Here is a 19843-nt window from a genome sequence, read left to right on the forward strand (position 1 = left end):
TAAAATGCTGGTTACTATGTAATTGATTTAACTTGTTACTGTATCTGAGTACAGAGAATCCATTGTAGTAATTCTTTGATCATAGAGTGGCACAGCATTCTTGAGAGAAATTTAAAATTGTCTGACTGAAATATTTTAAATTCAAGATATTAACAATTGGACTGATGCAAACCTTTTTACTATAATGTGTAAATATTTTCACTGTTAATACTCAATTTCTTTCAAACTATAGTTAAAAATACGTAAAATATTATTGACAAATCTACGCGCATTGTTTTTATAACTGCATTTTAAAAATATTTCACCAAAGTCGTTTTCTGTTGTCTATGAAAATATCTTGATAGGCTGATCGGTAAATTAGCCATTATAAATTGCCCCTAGTATAGGTAGGTGGTAGAGGAATATAGGGACAGGTGAGGATGTGGTAGGAATATGGGATTAGTGTAGGATTAGTATAAACGGGTGGTTAATGGTCGGCACAGACTCGGTGGGCTGAAGGGCCTGTTTCAGTGCTGTATCTCTAAATCAAAAAAAAAATCAAATCAAATCTGAGCCATTCAAGAATGAGCTAATGGTTAATCAATATTAAGCCTTTTGTATTTGTTTTTTTAGGAGGTACTCATTCTCTGAGCTTAGTGTGAATTTTTTTGATATGTTTACTTTTGTCATCAATGCTCTGTTAAAGTGGGATAAATGGTTAAATTTAATATTGTTGAAATAGAAGTTAGTTTGACTTTTTTACTGTATAGTGGTGCACTGTTAATTTTTTTTTAAGCTCAAGGACATTTTGTGCAGTAGTGGCACAGTAGGAGAATTTTACTGAATTAGATGAAGTCTATAGGGGAAAGGCCATTTGGCCCAACTGGTCTATGATAGTCCTCTATACTCCACACAGGCTTCTTCCCACCATACCCCTATATCCCTCTGTTCCCTTTTCCCTCATAAATGCATCAAGTCTCCCCTTAAATACATTAGGGGCAATTTTAACCTAGCCTGTCCATTGGGAAACTGATTGGATTGGGTACAGTTCTAGTTTTACAGCCCTGCCTCCATTTTATTCACTGTTAAAATAAATTGGTGGGATATAAAACCTACATTCCAGCTGATCTGTGGGTTTCTTGCCTTGTGAGTTAGGTTAAAGTTACAATTACCATCATTAATTCTGTCTTACAATCATTCCATGTGGCAAAATGCTTGTGTAAAGAAATTTCTCCTAAATTCTTTATTTGATCTGTTCGTGGCTATATTTTATTTATTTTCCTTGTTCTGGACTCGCCCACAAGTGGAAACAGTTTCTCCACGCCCACCCTTATTAAATCCCTTCATAATTTGAAAGACCTCTATCATGCCTTCTCGTTTCCAGCTAAGGGCCCCAGCCCACTTAATTTATCCTGATAGTTGCAGCCTCTCAATTTGGATAAAATCTTTCCTTCACTTTCCCCAGTGCTGCAATATCTTTTTTGTAGTATGGAGATCAGACCTTTAAACAGCATTCCTAGTGTGGTCTAACCAAGGTGCTATATAAATTTAACATTACCTCCCTGCTTTTTTGTTCATCTAGAAATGAACTGCAATACTATGGTTGCATTCTTTATGACCTTATCAATTAGTTGCTACTTTTAGTGGCTTCTTGCAGAGGTATTTATAATATAATAGATTGGTCACTTAATTTGACTAGAAAATTCCAGTTGAGTATCTGGGTGCTAATATAAGTAAAAGTTACTTTCTTATAGTATCTTAGCATTCTAGAGAAACAAAATGTCACTTTTCACCCACTTATTTGGGTGGGTTGAATTAAGTTTCAGCCTGACAGGAAGTGTAAATTTTCCCATCATGGCCCTTCAGACATTATTCTCTGTTTTACCTACAGATTCCTTGAAATTAAATTCTGATATTTCAGAGATTATTAAAATAAAAAGTTAGTCTTTAGCATATACACCTACACATAATTCCACAGCTAAAATAAAGTTTATTTCAGATATTGTCAAGGGTGGCTTCACCAAATATAAAAGTATTGTCTTTCCCAACAGGGGAACCTCAACACTCAGTTAGTGTTGCTTTCCACTTTTCATGTAAGTAAGGAGGCAGGCTTGCACAGCATGGAACACAATACATTCACGTGTGTATATGTGTAGGTAAAGGATACTAATGTCGTGAAATACAGTGCTTCTGCATTTTGGGAATTTCCGTGCGTCATCCTGAGTCACTGGTCACGTGCTAGTATAAATTCCCTCTACCCTAAAGCCTACATCTGAAAAGTAATCCCTACTGCATGAATCTACCAATTCCATTTTTCTGAACAACTGTCAATGACTATCAGTTTGTATGCCTACTGTTGGTAAGACACGGGTGCATATTACCCTAATTCATTTAAGGTTCTTGTAGCTAGAAGAGAAAGGAGGCTTTCAGCCCGTGAGTCTGGGTTGGATCATATGCAAGTCTAGAAGAGTGAATGGTAATCAAACTTGCTTTTATCGCTTAGTTCTCATGTTGGTCTTTTCTCTTTTTATTGCAGCGTTGCTTATGGCCAAGAAATGAAATGTGCCCCAATTATTTCTCAGTATTTTAAATGTCTAGTACAGAGGTTCTCAACAGTTTTTCTTCTGAGGTCCCCTTCCTGTGTTATAAAAATTCCACGACCTCCCTGTAACACAGCAGAAGTATTTTTTATGTATAAAAATTTATTATACAATCAAGCATATATTATTTTTATTTTACTTGCAGCTTGACTGATATCCTGGGCTGAGATTCTCTCTTTACTTCACATTCCGACTGACCAGAGGCATCTCCTATAATTATCCTTCTAATTGCGAGTTCTTTATACCTTAGCAAGAATTTTTATATAAATGCATATACTACATAAATATGGTAATGGACACAATTCTAATTCTGAATGGTACAGCAAACAGTAATTCAATTGGGGAAAGGGGGAAAGTGAAATCACATGCACAGGGTGGAAGTAAGGAGCAATCAGAAGTGCTGAGAAGACATGAACACACTGAGAATTTTGTCAGTTGATTTGACGCACGTAATCATGTCCCTGGGGAACAAGAGATGAAGCTTTAAGTCATTGCCTCTTTCTTCGGCGCTGATTCTCAGTCCTTTTCACTGGGCAAAATCTCAGCATCTTACCTCCTTGCTCTGTCCCCCTGATGTCGCCCTCCACAATCTGTCTCCACATAGCAACAACCGTGCACTGACAGGCTTGTTTCTCTCCCCCTCGCTCTCTCCACCCCCCCCCCCCCGCCCCTCCTCCCGATTCACTCATATTGGATGGCATCGCTTGATGGACCTGGCATCTTGGCTGTCCCTTGTCCCAACACTGATTCCGTTTGGTCTTTTATTGCAACAATCTTCCTTTTCTCTACATGTTCTCTGGTTATTTTGGGCACACCCCTTGAAACCTCCTGGCGAACCCCTGGTCTAGTAGATGTAAAACTTAAACCTCTTAAAAGCAGGGAATGGCAGTGAAATAAACTCGTTGATTGGAACCATGATTTCTTTTTTAACTTGGGTTTATTGTCTGATTAAAACTATTCACAGTAGCTGGGACCCAATAGAATCCACCATTGTTAGATTTCTGTCATCAGTTGCAATCATAAGCATGTTGGATGAGAGCTGTTGCATGATTGAGATTTTTTTTATTGTCCATGATAAATGTCTCATTACATCATACTTGACACAGCAAGTTGTAAGTTATTACTTCAATATTTCATTGGTAAGTATGAACATGCATTGTTTTACTGAAAAATAAACACATTCATGACATCCCAAGAAGCTCGTCACCATCCAGGACAAAGCAGCCCGCTTGATTGGCACCCCATCCACAAACATTCAGTCCCTCCACCACTGACGCACAGTGGCAGCAGTGTGTACCATCTACAAGATGCACTGCAGCAACGCACCAAGGCTCCTTAGACAGCACCTTCCAAACCCGCGAGCTCGACTAACTAGAAGAACAAGGGCAGCAAATACATGGGAACACCACCACCTGCAAGTTCCCCTCCAAGTCACACACCATCCTGATTCGGAACTATATCACCATTCCTTCACTGTCGCTGGGTCAAAATCCTGGAATGCCCTTCCTAACAGCACTGTGGGTGTACCTCCCTCACATGGACTGCAGCGAATCAAGAAGGCAGCTCACCACCAGCTTCTCAAGGGCAAATGGGGATAGACAATAAATGCTGGCCTAGCCAGCAATGCCCACATCCCATGACTGAATAAAAAAAATGACATCAGGACTATATAATCCATTTATTCTTTCAACTCCTGGATTGTACATTTTAATGACAATAGGTAATTTTAAAGTATAATAAATGTCCTGCTCATTAATTAATTCTACAATTGTGCAAAATAAGTGGTGTGCCTTTTCATTCGTTCACTTTTTTAATGTATTTTAAAATGATCAAAATTGTCCTAACATTACACCTTTCAGTACATTACAGCCTGGAAATATTTTGCTGTCAATCTTCTTAGAGTGCCATAAAATGCACTCCATTTAAGTGACTCATCTGTTTGAGAGGTTTGTCATTTGCAAAGGTTGCCAGTGGGCTCAGCTGACTTTGAATAATCCTTGCTACCCATTTTAGAATTTTACAGCGCAGAAGGAGGCCAGTCATGCCTGCCAGCTCTCTAAAGGGCTGTCCACTTAATCCCATTTTCTCACCATTTTCCCAGATTTAAAATACTTATTCACTTCCCTTTTAAAAGCTATTCTGGATTCTGCTTTCACCACTGTTTCTGATAAAACATCCCATGTTCTAAGAATCCTTTTTTAAAAATATATAATCTTCCCTATTTTGGGGATAGAGGGATGCCTTTTTGTTACTAGCCAGTGGACATCCCGTTTCCTAATTTACCATATCAGACCTCTCAATTTTGAAAACCCCTATCAAATCTGCTCTTAACCTTCCAGACTGCCTAAAACTGTTTGTTGACTAGCTGTGCAAAAGATTGGTATTGGAAGAAAAAATCACAGTTGAGGAGGGGTAAAAACCATTTGTTAGGCAAAAGCTGAGATGTTAGGACTATTTATAATAAGACAAGAACAAGAACAAAGAACAGTACAGCACAGGAACAGGCCATTCGGCCCTCCAAGCCTGCGCCGATCTTGATGCCTGCCTAAACCAACACATTCTGCACTTCCGGGGCCCATATCCCTCTATTCCCTTCCAATTCATGTATTTGTCAAGATGTCTCTTAAACATCGCTATCATATCTGCTTCCACCACCTCCCCTGGCAGCAAGTTCCAGGCACTCATCACCCTCTGTGTAAAAAAAAAAACTTGCCTCGCACATTCCCTCTAAACCTTGCCCCTCGCATCTTAAACCTATGTCCCCTAGTAACTAACTCTTCCACCCTGGGAAAAAGCTTCTGACTATCCACTCTGTCCATGCTGCTCATAACTTTGTAAACCTCCATCATGTCGCCCCTCCACCTCCGTCGTTCCAGTGAAAACAATCCGAGTTTTTCCAACCTCTCCTCATAGCTAATGCCCTCCAGACCAGGCAACATCCTGGTAAACCTCCTCTGTACCCTCTCCAAAGCCTCCACATCCTTGAATGAAAATGTGACATGGACCGACAGTTGTTGGAGCTGGCAGATGAAAGAGTGTGAAAGTGATGCCTTGTAGTGTCTGTGTCTCAGCCTGAAGGGCTGCCTAATATTTGTTGCTCCAGAACACTTTGTAGAATAATAAGCTGTGTGTGCAGTAAAATTGTAAAGAGGGACCGGCTTTTTTAAAAAAAACATTCTTGCTTAATGTAAACTAATTATTGTAAGTACGACTTGAACATGAATGTAAAGTAGGTCTGTCTAGGCCTGATTTGTTCTATTTTGGAAAACGAGTTGGTGAAGGATAGTACTGGATCCAATCTTTGTTCAGTCTTGCATTTATTTACAGAGTGAAACATTACAAGCATACACCTCCTAACTAAACCATACACAGTTTCAATAAGTGTCTCTTTATATGTGTTCAAGTGAAATCCCAAGTAATGCCCACCACCTGCATATAAATAAACAATTATATAATTAACACTAACCCTGTATTTTAAATGTGATTCCTTGCCTAAAGGAGATATGCAGTTCCTTCTTGAGTTCTTCACTTGGTTACTTACATCAATTTTTAACCTGATATTGCAGTTTATTTCACATAATTTATTCCCCTTCCGCCATCTTCGCATTTTCCCCTTGCTACTCCTCTCTTCTAAATGGCTAGTATTTAAAGAATTAATGCATGGTTTTCAAAAAACATACATTCCTTTTAAGGCAAAAGAACCCAATAGGGAAAGTGAATAAACTGTGGCTGGCAAAGGAAGTTAAAGATAGTATTAGATCAAAGGGGTAGGCTTATAAAGTTGCCAAAAAAAAGTCGCAAGCTGGAGGTTTGGGAGAAGTTTAGAATCCAGCAAAGGAGGACCAAGAAATTGATAAAGCGAAAGTAGAATATGCATATAAACGAACAAGAAATACAAATACGGATTGTAAAGGCTTCTATAGGTATGTTAAAAAGGAAAAAATTGGCAAAGACAAACGTGGGTCCATTACAAGCAGAGATAGGAGAATTTATAATGGGAAATAGAGAAATGGCAGAGAAGCTAAATAATTACTTTGTGTCTGTCTTCACAGAGGAAGATACAAGTCACCCTGAAATAGATCCAAGGGTCGAGTGAGAATGAGGAACTGAAAGAAATTAGGATTAGCAAAACAGTAGTATTGGAGAAATTAATGGGACTGAAAGTTGAAAAATCCACGGGACCCGATGATCTTCACCCTAGAGTGTTGAAAGAGATGGCTACAGAGATAGTGGATGCATTGGTGATCATCTTTCAAAATTCTATAAATTCTGCAATGGTGCCCGCAAATTGGAAGGTTGCAAATGTAACCCCACTGTTTAAGAAAGGAGGGAGAGAGAAAACTGGGAACTACAGACCTGTTAGCCTGACATTGGTAGTCGGGAAAATACTAGAATCTATTATAAAGGATGCGACTACTGGACACTTAGAAAATAAAGGTCTGTTTGGGCAGAGTCAACATGGATTTATGAAGGGAAAATCATATTTGACAAACTTGTTAGAGTTTTTTGAGGATATTACTAGCAGAGTGGATGTGGGGGAACCAGTGGTGTGGTATATTTGGACGTTCAGAAGGCTTTTGATAAAGTCCCACATAAAAGGTTAGTAAGCAAAATTAAAGCACATGGGATTGAGAGTAATATGCTAGTATGGATTGAGGATTGGTTAACAGGCAGAAAACAGAGAGTAGGAATAAATGACCCATTCTCAGATTGGCAGGCTGTGACCAGTGGGGTACTGCAAGGATCAGTGCTTGGGCCCCAGCCGTTCACAATGTATATCAATGATTTGGATGTGGGAACCAATTGTAATATTTCCAAGTTTGCAGATGACACCAAACTTTGTGGGAATGTGAGTTGTGAGGAAGATGCAAAGAGGCTTCAAGGAGATTTGGACAGGCTGAGTGAGTGGGCGAGAACATGGCAGATGGAATATAATGTGGATAAGTAGGAGGAACAGAGGTGCAGAGTATTTCTTAAATGTTGAGAGATTGGAAATTGTTGATGTCCAAAGGGAACTAGGTGTCTTTGTTCATAAGTTGCAAGAGGATTTGAATACAGGAGCAAAGAAGTCTTGCTTCAGTTGTATAGCACATTGGTGAGGCTGCACCTGGAATATTTTGTGCAGTTCTGGTCCCCTTGCCTGAGGAAGGATATACTTGCCATAGAGGAAGTGCAGCAGAGGTTCACCAGACTGATTGCTGGGTTGGTGAGATTGTCCTATGGGGAAAGATTAAGAAGACTGGGCCTGTATTCTCTGGAGTTTACAAGAATGAAAGGCGATCTCATAGAAACTTACTAAATTCTTAAAGGGATCGACAGGGTAGATGCAGAAAGGATGTGTCCCCTGGCTTTGGGGTCTAGAACTAGGGGACACAATCTCAGAATAAAGGGCAAGTCATTTAGGACTGAGATAAGGAGGACCTTCTTCATTCAGGGTGGTAAATCTTTTGAATTCTCTGCCTCAGAGGCGGTGGAAGCTCAGTCACTGAGTAAGTTCAAGACAGAGATTGATAGATTTCTAGTTGCTGATGACTTCAAGGGATATGGCGATAGTGTGGGAATATGGCATTCAGGTAGATCAGCCACGATCTAGAATGGCGGAGCAGGCTTGAAGGGCTGAATGGCCTACTCCCGTTCCTATGTTCCTAAAGTTAGGAAGAATTGTACGGAGTCTTGGTGTACCTTTATACTTGAGCTTGTGCAATGTCTGAGCTTTTTTTGTTTAAAGCTGTCTCCTAAATATAAAGGAAACACTGCAAGAACTATTTAATGTGGTATATTTTGTGAATAAGGTATCATGCTGAGTTGAATAATGGATTATTTAAAACCCTGTAAAGACCTAATTTACAGTTTTGCGCAGGTACCAAAGTAATGAATAAGGTTAAAGGAATTTTGGCTGTTATCTCTCAGGTTGAGGTACAAAGGGGAGGAAGTTATGCTTCAGTTATACTTAGCTTGGTCAGGCCCCATCTGGAGTACTGCATTCAGTTCTGGACACCTTAGCTCAGGAATTGTTTATTGGTCTTGGAGGAGGTACAGCAAAGATTTATCAAAATGATAAAGGCTTAAACTGTGAAGGCTTGAATTATGAACGTTTATTTCTATGTAAACCTGGCTTGTACTCCCTCGTATTTATTGAACTTCAATCTGAATATTGATCTTATTGTGGTGCTTGAAATGATAAGGATTTGATAGGAAAGAGAGAAGCTATTTCCTCAGCTGGTGGAATTCAGAACAAAGGGCCACAATTTTAAAATTAGAACTAGAACATTTAGGAGTGAAATCAGGAAGCACTTTTTCCACACAAAAGAAGTGGAAATTTGTAATTCTCTCTCTTTCAAAAGCTGTGAATGCTGCGTCAATTAAAATTTTCAAAACTGAGATCAAAGGTTTTTATTAGGTAAGGGTATCAAGGGACATGGATCATTGCTGGGTAATTAGAGCTGAGGTACAGATCAGCCATAATCTAATTAAATGTCGGAATGGGTTTGAAGGGTTGAATGACCTGCTCCTGGTTTCTATCCAAAATAAATCATGGAGAAGACATTTAAAATGAGTACTTTAGAGGAAGTGCCTTCCCACAGTTTTTGGTCAAAGTGGTCACTCAAGTGAGCTAATATAAAACCACTGAAAGGCTTTCTGTGACATCTGGATAATATGTAGTTCACTCTTCTGAACAGTAGATGTAAATATTGCCCTCTGTAGTGTTGTAAAAATTTATTTACCAGAAATGTTGTTCTAACTGAGTATTTATTACACATTTATGTATTTCCACTGATTTAATCTAAGTAAAAGGGATGGTCTCTTTGCAGACGATAATTGTGTATTGGCCAGCTGCATTAATCCATGGAATAGAAGTGCTGAGCTTCTTGTGCAACCTAGAATTTAACTCTCAAATATATCCATATTAAAAGTAACTAAAGCCTGGTGGTAAAGTCATCACTTTCATTACATTGTTCACAGCTCTCTTTAATTACAGTGAATGTTTCTCATTCCTCCACTCAAACCAAGTATTGCTCAATTTAGACCACCTGAGCTGTACAATACCCTTTTATTTGCTAATGATGCTGTGCAAACTGTGCAGTTATATCTCAACTGCATATTATGATTTGGATTCTTATGCTTGACACACAAGTCAGTTTCCAAAGGTTACCCCACACTCCCTATGACCTAATGCACAAAACATCTAACGTGTAGAATGACCAGGGTAAACAATGAAGCCTTTTATTGTTAATGGAGAGTACAAGTAATTCAACTGTGCCTTGCATCACTTCATAAGATGGATCTTATCAAACATAGAAGATATTTTATTTTATAACTATGCTAAATTATTTAAAAGGTTCATTCATGAACAGAGTTATATACAGTAGTATAGGTGAGATGTTGAAATCAGCTTCAAGTACAGCAGCTTAGAACCAGTTACAAAAGAATGACAAAAGACAAGTAGGATAACAGAATTTGACAAAAGTAATTTTGGGAGTAAAGATCTTTACAAGGATTAGGTAGGTACAAAGTTGCATTCAATCCCTGTGCATGTCAAGACAAAAATCAGTCTATCACTGCATGACATGTTGTCTTAGTACTCATTAAACTCTTTGCAAAATAATTGGCTTTATAAATGGGTCTGTGACACACGTAATTCCTGGACATTTCTACCATTGTCTCAAACTAAAAAAAATTATGCCAGAATTGTAAGTATATATTGTCTGTGGTTTAGTTTACTGATACAACTGGTACCAAACAAGTACCTTTTTGATTAGACTAAATAATTGTGATGTTAATATACTAATATTTTGATTGTAGAATCATTAATGTAACCAAAATGTGTGTATAATATGAAAGCAAAATACTGCGGATGCTGGAAATCTGAAATAAAAACAAGAAATTCTGGAAATACTCAGCAGGTCTGGCAGCATCTGTGGAGAGAGAAGCGGAGTTAATGTTTCGGGTCAGTGACCCTTCTTCGGAACTCATTGTGTGTATAATATACATTGCCTTTCAAATTCTAATGTCAACACCTTGGGCTGAATTTTATGTGCCACCGCAATCTTCCATGCAACTGGGCGGCTTATTTAAATAGCTAGGACGGGCTGCCTCCCGATCATGTGGAGGGGCGACCTGTCCATCCCTGGCAATGGCATTAGCTGCCTGTGCGCTGGGGTGCACATTTTTTTAAAGGGCTGTCAGCCCTATCGAGAAATTTAAATATTTAAAGGTAAAGTGCATAAAAATAAATAAGTACATTTCTTTTGTCCCTTTCCCACCCCCCATAACAATTAAATCATTATTTGTCCTTCACCCCCCCCCCCCACCCAAACACTTGCCTTTACAATCTGACTCTTGCACCCCCCCCCCCCCCCCACCTCGCCACCCCAAACTTTTAACTCCAACACTTCCCACCATTCCTTACACCCATGACATCAATCTGACCCCGTTTCCCCCCCCCCCACCCCACCCCTTACTGATAAATCTATCTCCTCCCCCCTTCCCACCTGTGTGGTGCCTTGTTTCCCCAGACAGGGATCCGTAGGGGTGGGAGTGCTGGCTACTCAGGTGACGACGTGCGTTTCATTGACTTATTCATTTTAATTTATTTAAATATTCAAATTGAGGTCACGCTGCTGAGTTGTGGGGGGGTGTGCGCTACGGGGCCTTGTCGCTGCAGGTAATATCGGGCCAGACCCTCCTGGGTGTGTGGCAGCCCTCTCCCGTAAGCATCATCAGGCCCTCCCCCCACCACGGAATCACTCGCCTGGGGAAAGAACAAAATCCAGCCTCTTGTATCTGAGCCAATACATTGGCTTTTAATGAGCCTGATTTTGAATGAGGTGCATTAAAAATAATTTAAAATAAGAAAGCCTAGACAGAATATTTTCATTCTTTAGTCTCCTAATTTAAATGAGAGTGCTGTGATCAGGACAGGAACTTTACAAAGAAACCACAGTGCACAGTAATGCCAATTCTTAGCAGGGGAAAGAAAGCTCCCATTGGATCCCAAGTGGCCAGAGTATTTGTGCATAGATCATTCTCCTGAGCAGAACAGTGTTGTAATTTGAGTGCAGTTGCAGGTGATGTTGCTAGCTGTTATGAAATTTTAAAAATATGAACTGGGTATTTTCTGTGTCTCCTGGGCAGGTCTTTATTTAATTTTCATCCAGAACAAAGCATCATCCCCATCTGATCTCCTTAGTGATTTTAGATTTGGCTAAAGGTGCCAACCCCACACCAATAGAAAGATTGGTCTCTCTGACTTAAGTCAGTTCTGCTTTAATCTTGGGTTTTGTTTTGTGCTACATCATCTAGCTTTCCTATCTGGGATGTGTTTTGGATCTAGCCCAAATTGGTTGAAAAAGCTGATGTAACTGTCAACTGTTAAGTATAGTTGATCAAAATCATTTACACGTTCATGAAAATTAGTTCTAGCCATGCCGACTGGTCTCCGAGCATGTTGTGCAACAGAAATAAGGAAACTGTCATCTGTGTCCCTGCGGGCATGAAAAGTGGGTTAATTTTATTAACAGAATTAATTTTGATCATTTGAGCTAAGATGCTGTAAGAAAGCTGGGTTCGGGTACCTTGATAAATATATTGAGGAACGAGGCAAATCCTTAACTCCCCACCCAGTCCTTATTCAGGAAGCATCTAGAGTTTTACTCCCGTCATGGATCTAGGGATAAATGATACCTGATTCGGCTCACTGAACGGTTCTTCACTAACCAGTTCAGATGGAACCCTCAATTAAATAACACTCAAGTTGCTGTGAGTGAATTAACTCTTTCTTGCCCACTCACCAATCAAGAAGCCAGACTGTAAGTTATAGAATCACAAAAAATGATACAGCACAGAAGGAGGCCATTTGGCCCATCGTGCCTGTGCTGGCTCTTTGAACGAGCTATCCAATTAGTCCTACTCCCCTGACCTTTCCCTATAGCCCTGCATATTTTTCCACTTTATTTATCCAGTGCCTTTTTGAAAGTTACTATTGAGTCTGTTTCCACCACTCTTTTCTGGCAGTGCATTCCAGACTATCATAATTTGCTGCATAACTGTTTTCCTCATGATGCCTCGTTTTTTGTCAATTACCTTAAATCTGTATTCTCTGGTTTCCAACTCTTTTGCAACTGGAAATAGTTTCTCCTTTATTACTCTATCAAAACCCTTCATGATTTTGAACACGATCAAATTGCCCCTTAAACTTCTCTGCTCTCAGGAGAACAACATTTTCCCTAGTCTTTTATGTAATTGAAGTCTTTCAACCCTGATACCACTCTAGTAAATCTTCACTGCATACTTGTCAAGGCCTTGACATCCTTTCTGAAGTGTGGTGCTCAGAATTGGTTACAGTACTCCAGCTGGGGCCTAATCAGTATTTTATAAAGGTTTAGCATAATTTCCTTGTTTCTGTACTCTATGACTCTATTTATAAAGTTAAGAATTGTGTATGCCTTTTTAACAACCCGCCGAACTTGTCCTGCAACTTTCAAAGACTTTTGTGCATGCAAAAGTCTCTCTGTTCCTGAACCCAAATTCTACTATTTCGTTAATATTGCCTCACCTTGCTCTTCCTACCAAATTAATCACTTCACATTTCACTGCGTTAAGTTTCACCTGCCATGTGTGACAAAATTCATTCTACCTGTCGTTCCTGTGCTGGCTGTTTGAAACAACTGTCCAATTTAGTGCCACACCCCAGCTTTTTCCCTATAACCCTGTAAATTAATTTTCTTCAACTATATGTTCAATGCCTTTTGAGAGTTACTGTCATAAGAACTAGGAGCAGGAGTAGGCAATTCAGCCCCTCGAGCCTGCTCCGCCATTCCACACTTTCAGGTAGTGCATTCATGATCTTGACCATCTGTGTGAAGAAATTTCTCCTCATTTCCCCTCTATTCTATTGCTAATTACTTGAAATCTATGACTTCTGGTTACTGACCTACTTGTCAGTAGTTTCTCCCTACTTGTTCTAATCTTGAATACCTCTATTAGGTCTCCACTTATCCTTCTCTCTCCTAAGGAGAACAATCCGAGTCTGTCCAATCCCTCAACATAACTGAAGTCCCCCACACCTGGTATCATTCTGGTAAGCCTCCTCTGTACCCTATTTTGTTCAGTGGCTTTGTTTTTCAACTTGTTCGTGACATTTCCTTTTTTATTATTTTTCTCAGTTTTTATTCTGCCCAAAAATGGTAGTGATCTAGTAGTGTATTGGCTGTAAATGTGGCAAATCACAGCATTATAGGACATTGGTTTATGGCCTGTAGTTCTCCATGTGCAGAGTTTACAATCCCTGGGGGAGACGAAGGAGAAATGGGGAAACATGCAGACTGAATGCTTTCTTGGAAATGAAAAGAAATGCATGAGTTGTACTTCATTGTCTGGAAAGCACTTTGGGGCATCCTGAGATTGTGAAAGGCGCTATATAAACGCAAGTCCTTTCTTACTGGCGCATCTCCTAATCCCATTGCTGGAGGTCTGCCTGCATGCATTCTCAGCTGTAGGATATCGTATAGCAGACGCAAGGAAATAAAAGCTATAAAAATGCTTAAGTTTTAAAGGGTCTATGCTCTGGTGCATTTTTGTTTAAACTTGAATACATGTGTGTTTGTATTACAACATCTGTTTGCAATGCTGCTGATGTAAAGAAATTACTTACTTTTATATAGTACCTTTCATATCCTCAGGTTGTCTCAGTATCTTTCACAGCCAATGTTTTAAAGTGAAGTCACTGTTTTGCAGACAGATGCTGCAGCCAATTTTCACACAGCAAGGACCCACGAATTGTAAATGACAAATTTATTTATGTGGTGATATTTGTTGAGGGATGAACGTTGTTCAGGACAGTGGGAGTCTTTTACATCCACTTAAACTGAGAGATGAAAGCTTTTCCGGGGGGAATTGAGAAGGAATTTCCAAACATAAAATGTGTATTTGCAATGTTTAGTTTAGTTTAGAGATACAGCACTGAAACAGGCCCTTCGGCCCACCGAGTCTGTGCCGACCATCAACCACCCATATATACTAATCCTACACTAATCCCATATTCCTACCACATCCCCACCTGTCCCTATATTTCCCTACCACCTACCTATACTAGGGGCAATTTATAACGGCCAATTTACCTATCAACCTGCAAGTCTTTTGGCTTGTCGGAGGAAACTGGAGCACCTGGAGAAAACCCACGCAGACACAGGGAGAACTTGCAAACTCCACACAGGAAGTACCCAAAATTGAACCCGGGTCACTTGTTGTAAAATGTATTCCTATTTCCATCACAGCTAATTTTATCTCTGAATTTTCAGGGCTGACACAGGGCTGCTTTCAGTGCTGTTAGTGATGGATAAATTCTAAATCAGCCAAGAGTGGCACTGAGGTAGCCATTTTTTGTGAAATTCACACAGATGTAATCAGCTCTGGCAAAATCGGAGTGGTTTACACCACTGGTGGTGAGCTGTAGGGTGTCAGCGCGGAGCCAGAAAAGAGATAGCAAGGGTAGGGGTGGCTCTGGGATACAGACAGAGAAGTGAAGGAAGGATCAGGGTCAGGAAACAGAACGGTGACAGAAAACCACAGAAGGAATGACAGACACCTAGGAACAGAGAACCAAAGGCATGCAGGGGATTATGGAGGGTGGTGGTGGTGGGGAGAGAGAAAAACAACTGCAGACTTGGGGTTAGAGAGAATGTACATGGGGACAAAGTCATTTACAGTGAAAAATGGACTTGAGCTGCATGTCAAGATGGGCTTACAAGATAAATAATGTTTGCTTCAGAAGTTCTGGATTGCCCCCACCTTCCACCCCCCTGCCACCCCCCCACCCCCAGCCAAAACCACTAACTTTTGGCATTCCTATCCCTGCTGTTCATGTCCTGCAGAATTATTAGCTTAGGTTATGTGCTGCCTTGGGGGTTTGAACTCGCAATCTGACTCTGATGTATAAGCACTATCACTGAGCGATGCTGTATGTTGACGTACCAGCTTCATTATAATTTTACATCAAATATTTAATAAGCTCGGAGATTTATATTCGCACTGACTCACATTTGCTGAGGATGTATTTGTAGTTCACAGTCACTCGAAATGAATTAAAATTTACACATTTGCATAGTGTTGCCAAATCTTAATCTGTTCATTTGGATACTTTACTGTAAATAAGAATGTTGTTGTACAGTAATCCTGGAATGGTTCCTCCATGCAATCAATGGTAATTAATTAGTCAACAGGCTTCAAGATTTGTTTTTAACAACAAATTATTGTTATAATCAGTCTGATGTAAGTTTAAACGCCCCCAATATTTGCGGTGAGGGATTGGAGGTGCCAGTCTGTGGCCGGGAAACCTGGAAATGCCATGGAGGTCCTGCCGAATTTAATGGTAGACTGCATTAGAATTTCTTTTATTCCATTTCTCTCCTGACAGCTGGCCAGATTGATGGGTTGAGCAGCTGCCTTATGAGAAAGCCTATGGTAAGCGGATGCCGTGGGCCATTGGGGATGGCAATTGAGAAGATTGGGGATAGGTGTGGGGTGGAAAGAGGTTGTGGGGCAGAACTTGGAGAGATGGAGGGGAGAGGGTAGGCTGGTCAGTGGGGAGTAGGGGAGTGTTGGCTGAACGTGGCAGGTTTGTTTGTTGCAGGATGGGGGTGTAGTACACCTGGTCCACAAGCAGTGCTGCAAAGCACTTGCCTGATGCAGCTGGCAGCTACTAGCTCCCTTTAGCTGCTGGGTTTCCTGAGCCTTGGGAAACCTGACCAGGAGCCTTTAAATTCAAGTTGATGACAAAATTTTGAGGCACATAGCCTCTTTTAAATATTATAATTACAGAATTGCCTCTCCAGAGTGGGTTACTCAGCCAATCCCAAACTTGCCATGCTTAAACTGGAAGTAGGCATGTTTGCAACAGGTTAGGGTTGGGTTTCCTATTTTTCCAAATTTAAATTTCCCTACACCCCACTGCTGTCCCAGCCATTGTTGGGAGGGGAGGGGAAGGGGGGGGGGGGCGGTGGTTAAAATTGCCCCCTCATGTGTTCTTTGCTTTATATAGCAACACAACTAGTGCTTGTAGGATTCAATAAACTTGTTATATATTACTTAACTGCCAATTACAATTATTGTCGTCACAAATTTGAAGTTCTTAATTTGTGAGAGACAAAAAGGTGCAGATCATAGAGTCATAGAGTTATACAGCACAGAAACAGGCCCTTCGGCCCACCATGTCTGCGCCGGCCATCAAGCCCATCTATTCTAATCCCATTTTCCAGCACTTGGCCCGTAGCCTTGTATGTTATGGCATTTCATTTGCTCATCTAAATACTTAAATGTTGTGAGGGTTCCTGCCTCTACCACTCCTCCAGGGATGTGTTCCAAATTCCAGCCATCCTCTGGGTGAAAATCTTTTTCCTCTAAACCTACTGCCCCTTACCTTAAATCTATGCCCACTGGTTATTGACACCTCCGCTAAGGGAAAATGTTTCTTCCTATCTACCTTATCTATGCACCTCATAATTTTGTATACCTCAATCAGGTCCCCCCTCTGCCTTCTCTGCTCTAAGGAAAACAACCCTAACCTATTCAGTCTCTCTTCATAGCTGAAAAGCTCCAGCCCAGGCAACATCCTGGTGAATCCCCTCTGCACCTTCTCCAATGCAATCACATCCTTCCTATAGTGCGGTGACCAGAACTGTGCACCCAGCTGTGGCCTAACTAGCGTTTTGTACAGCTCCATCATAACCTCCCTGCTCTTATATTCTGTGCCTCGGTTAATAAAAGCAAGTGGCCCATATGCCTTCCTAACCACGTTATCTACCTGTGCTGCTGTCTTCAGTGATCTATGGACAAGTACACCAAGGTCCCTCTGACCCTCTGTACTTCCTGGGGTCCTACCATCCATTGTATATTCCCTTGCCTTGTTAGTCCTCCTCAAATGCATCACCTCAACTTCTCAGGATTAAATTCCATTTGCCGCTGCTCCGCCCATCTTACCAGTCCATGTATATCAAAAGGTTGCCACATTATCAAAAGGATGTGGATGCTTTGGAGAGGGTGCAGAGGAGGTTCACCAGGATGTTGCCTGGTATGGAGGGAGCTAGCTATGAAGAGAGGTTGAGTAGATTAGGATTATTTTCATTAGAAAGACGGAGGTTGAGGGGGGACCTGATTGAGGTGTACAAAATCATGAGAGGTATAGACAGGGTGGATAGCAAGAGGCTTTTTCCCAGAGTGGGGGTTTCAATTACTAGAGGACACGAGTTCAAAGTGAAAGGGGAAAAGTTTAGGGGGGATATGCGTGGAAAGTTCTTTACGCAGAGGGTGGTGGGCACCTGGAACGCATTGCCAGCGGAGGTGGTAGATGCGGGCACGATGGAGTCTTTTAAGATGTATCTAGACAGATACATGAATGGGCAGGAAGAAAAGAGATACAGAACCTTAGAAAATAGGCGACATGTTTAGAGAGAGGATCTGGATCGGCGCAGGCTTGGAGGGCCGAAGGGCCTGTTCCTGTGCTGTAATTATCTTTGTTCTTTTGTTTATATCGTCCTGTAATCTAAGGCTTTCCTCCTTACTATTTACGAAGCCACCAATTTCCGTGTCATCTGTGAACTTACTAATCATACCTCCCTATATTCACGTCTAAATCATTGTACACTACAAACAGCAAGGGTCCCAGCACCAATCCCTGCAGTACACCACTGGTCACAGGCTTCCAATCGCAAAAACAACCCTTGACCATCACTCTCTGCCTCTTGCCACTAAGCCAATTTTGGATCCAATTTGCCAAATTGCCATGGATCCCATGGACTCTTACCTTCTTAACCAATCTCCCATGCGGGACCTTATCAAAAGCCTTACTGAAGTCCATGGAGACGACATCAACTGCTTTACCCTCATCTACATACCTAGTCACCTCCTCGAAAAATTCAAAAGATCAAGTTGTGTTTAAGAAAAATAATCAGTTCCTTTTAATATAGTTGAATGAAACCATCTTTGATTGCAAATAAAAGGACTGTGATATGGCAGAGATTTATTCATTTCAGTAAAGATGTAATTTTGCATAGTGCCAAAGCTTAAGCTGGTTCTTGTGCTGCTTTATTGTAAAGGCTGGTGACTCAGCAGGAATATTAACTGCAGTGTACAAAGTGTTTACATGGCTTGCTTTTAGTTGTCCTGAAGTGAGTTGACAGAAGAGTCATTAAAAGCTTTCAGAATGTATTTGGGAATATTACAGTCCTGAATTTTGTAGCAGACTGGAGTATTTACATATGTGGTAAAATTATTTCTCTTTTGTAGCATGTCAGCCAGACACCACACAGTGTTGCCAAGCAAAGTAGATGTAAATTGTTTCCATTGTGCTTTATCAGAGTGTTTGCTGTGAGAAACCGGAACATGTTAACTTACTTATGAACCTGTAATAAATGAAGCATTTGTAAATCTGTAATAAATCATGTGTGGATTATAGGGTATCATTTTGTCTATTGTGCTTAGGAGTGTTTCGTATTTCGAAGAGGGATATTTGACCCAAAATGTCTTGCTATTGGCCATGATACACATCCAATGTATGAAATACTAAATTGTTTTTAAATATAATGGAAGTCGATCAGTATTTTTAATTTGGTATAGGATAGAATAATCTTTAATAAATATTCTACCATGCCCACTAAGTAGTTATCTTCAAGCCATCAGAGATACCATCATCCATAGTTGCCCAAAACTGTAATGGTAAGTGGGTTTAATTTCATAATCCAAATTTACCACCTTTGAGGCTCGGAGGGGGCTGACTGATGGTTAAATATGGCAGCTGTTGTACTTGAAGGGTTTTGTTGGTTCTTGGCTCATCTATTGGGTGAAATGTTGAAATGCTTTCTTTTTTCAATAATTATCCTTTTGTTGGGGAGAAGGGCGGTAGTGGATCTTGCCCCTGTTGTAGCCATGTATACTATTAACCAGACTCTTTAATACAAGACTAATAAAGTCTGGTCTCTCATAATCTTGCCTTGGTGTGTACGTGTCAAGTGCTGGGTAGAGCTGGATTAACATTTATAAAGAGTGAAGACCTCCTGCAAACAAGTTATCTTAAAATTTCTGTGTTTCACTAATTAGCGTCCCTTGTTAATTCAAATCTTCCCAAAGTAACGTTAGTTTTTCATGTATTAATTATAGTAATCAAGTCCCCGGAGAGTGATGCTTAAACAATCCTCTGTGCACTGCTTACCCCAATTTATATTGTGTTCTCGCCAACTCTAGCATGAGACTGATGCATTTTTCTGCAAGTG

The 19843-nt window shown here is 40.5% G+C and overlaps 1 protein-coding gene across 1 annotated transcript in view; it reads left to right on the forward strand.

Annotated features, from left to right (window-relative positions):
- Positions 1-19843, forward strand: part of prkd3 (protein kinase D3) — a 351854-nt gene that overhangs the window by 4880 nt on the left and 327131 nt on the right. The gene's annotated exons all lie outside the window — the stretch shown is intronic.

This window comes from Heterodontus francisci, chromosome 13 (assembly GCF_036365525.1).
Source record: "Heterodontus francisci isolate sHetFra1 chromosome 13, sHetFra1.hap1, whole genome shotgun sequence".
Classification (NCBI taxonomy): Eukaryota; Metazoa; Chordata; class Chondrichthyes; order Heterodontiformes; family Heterodontidae; genus Heterodontus; species Heterodontus francisci.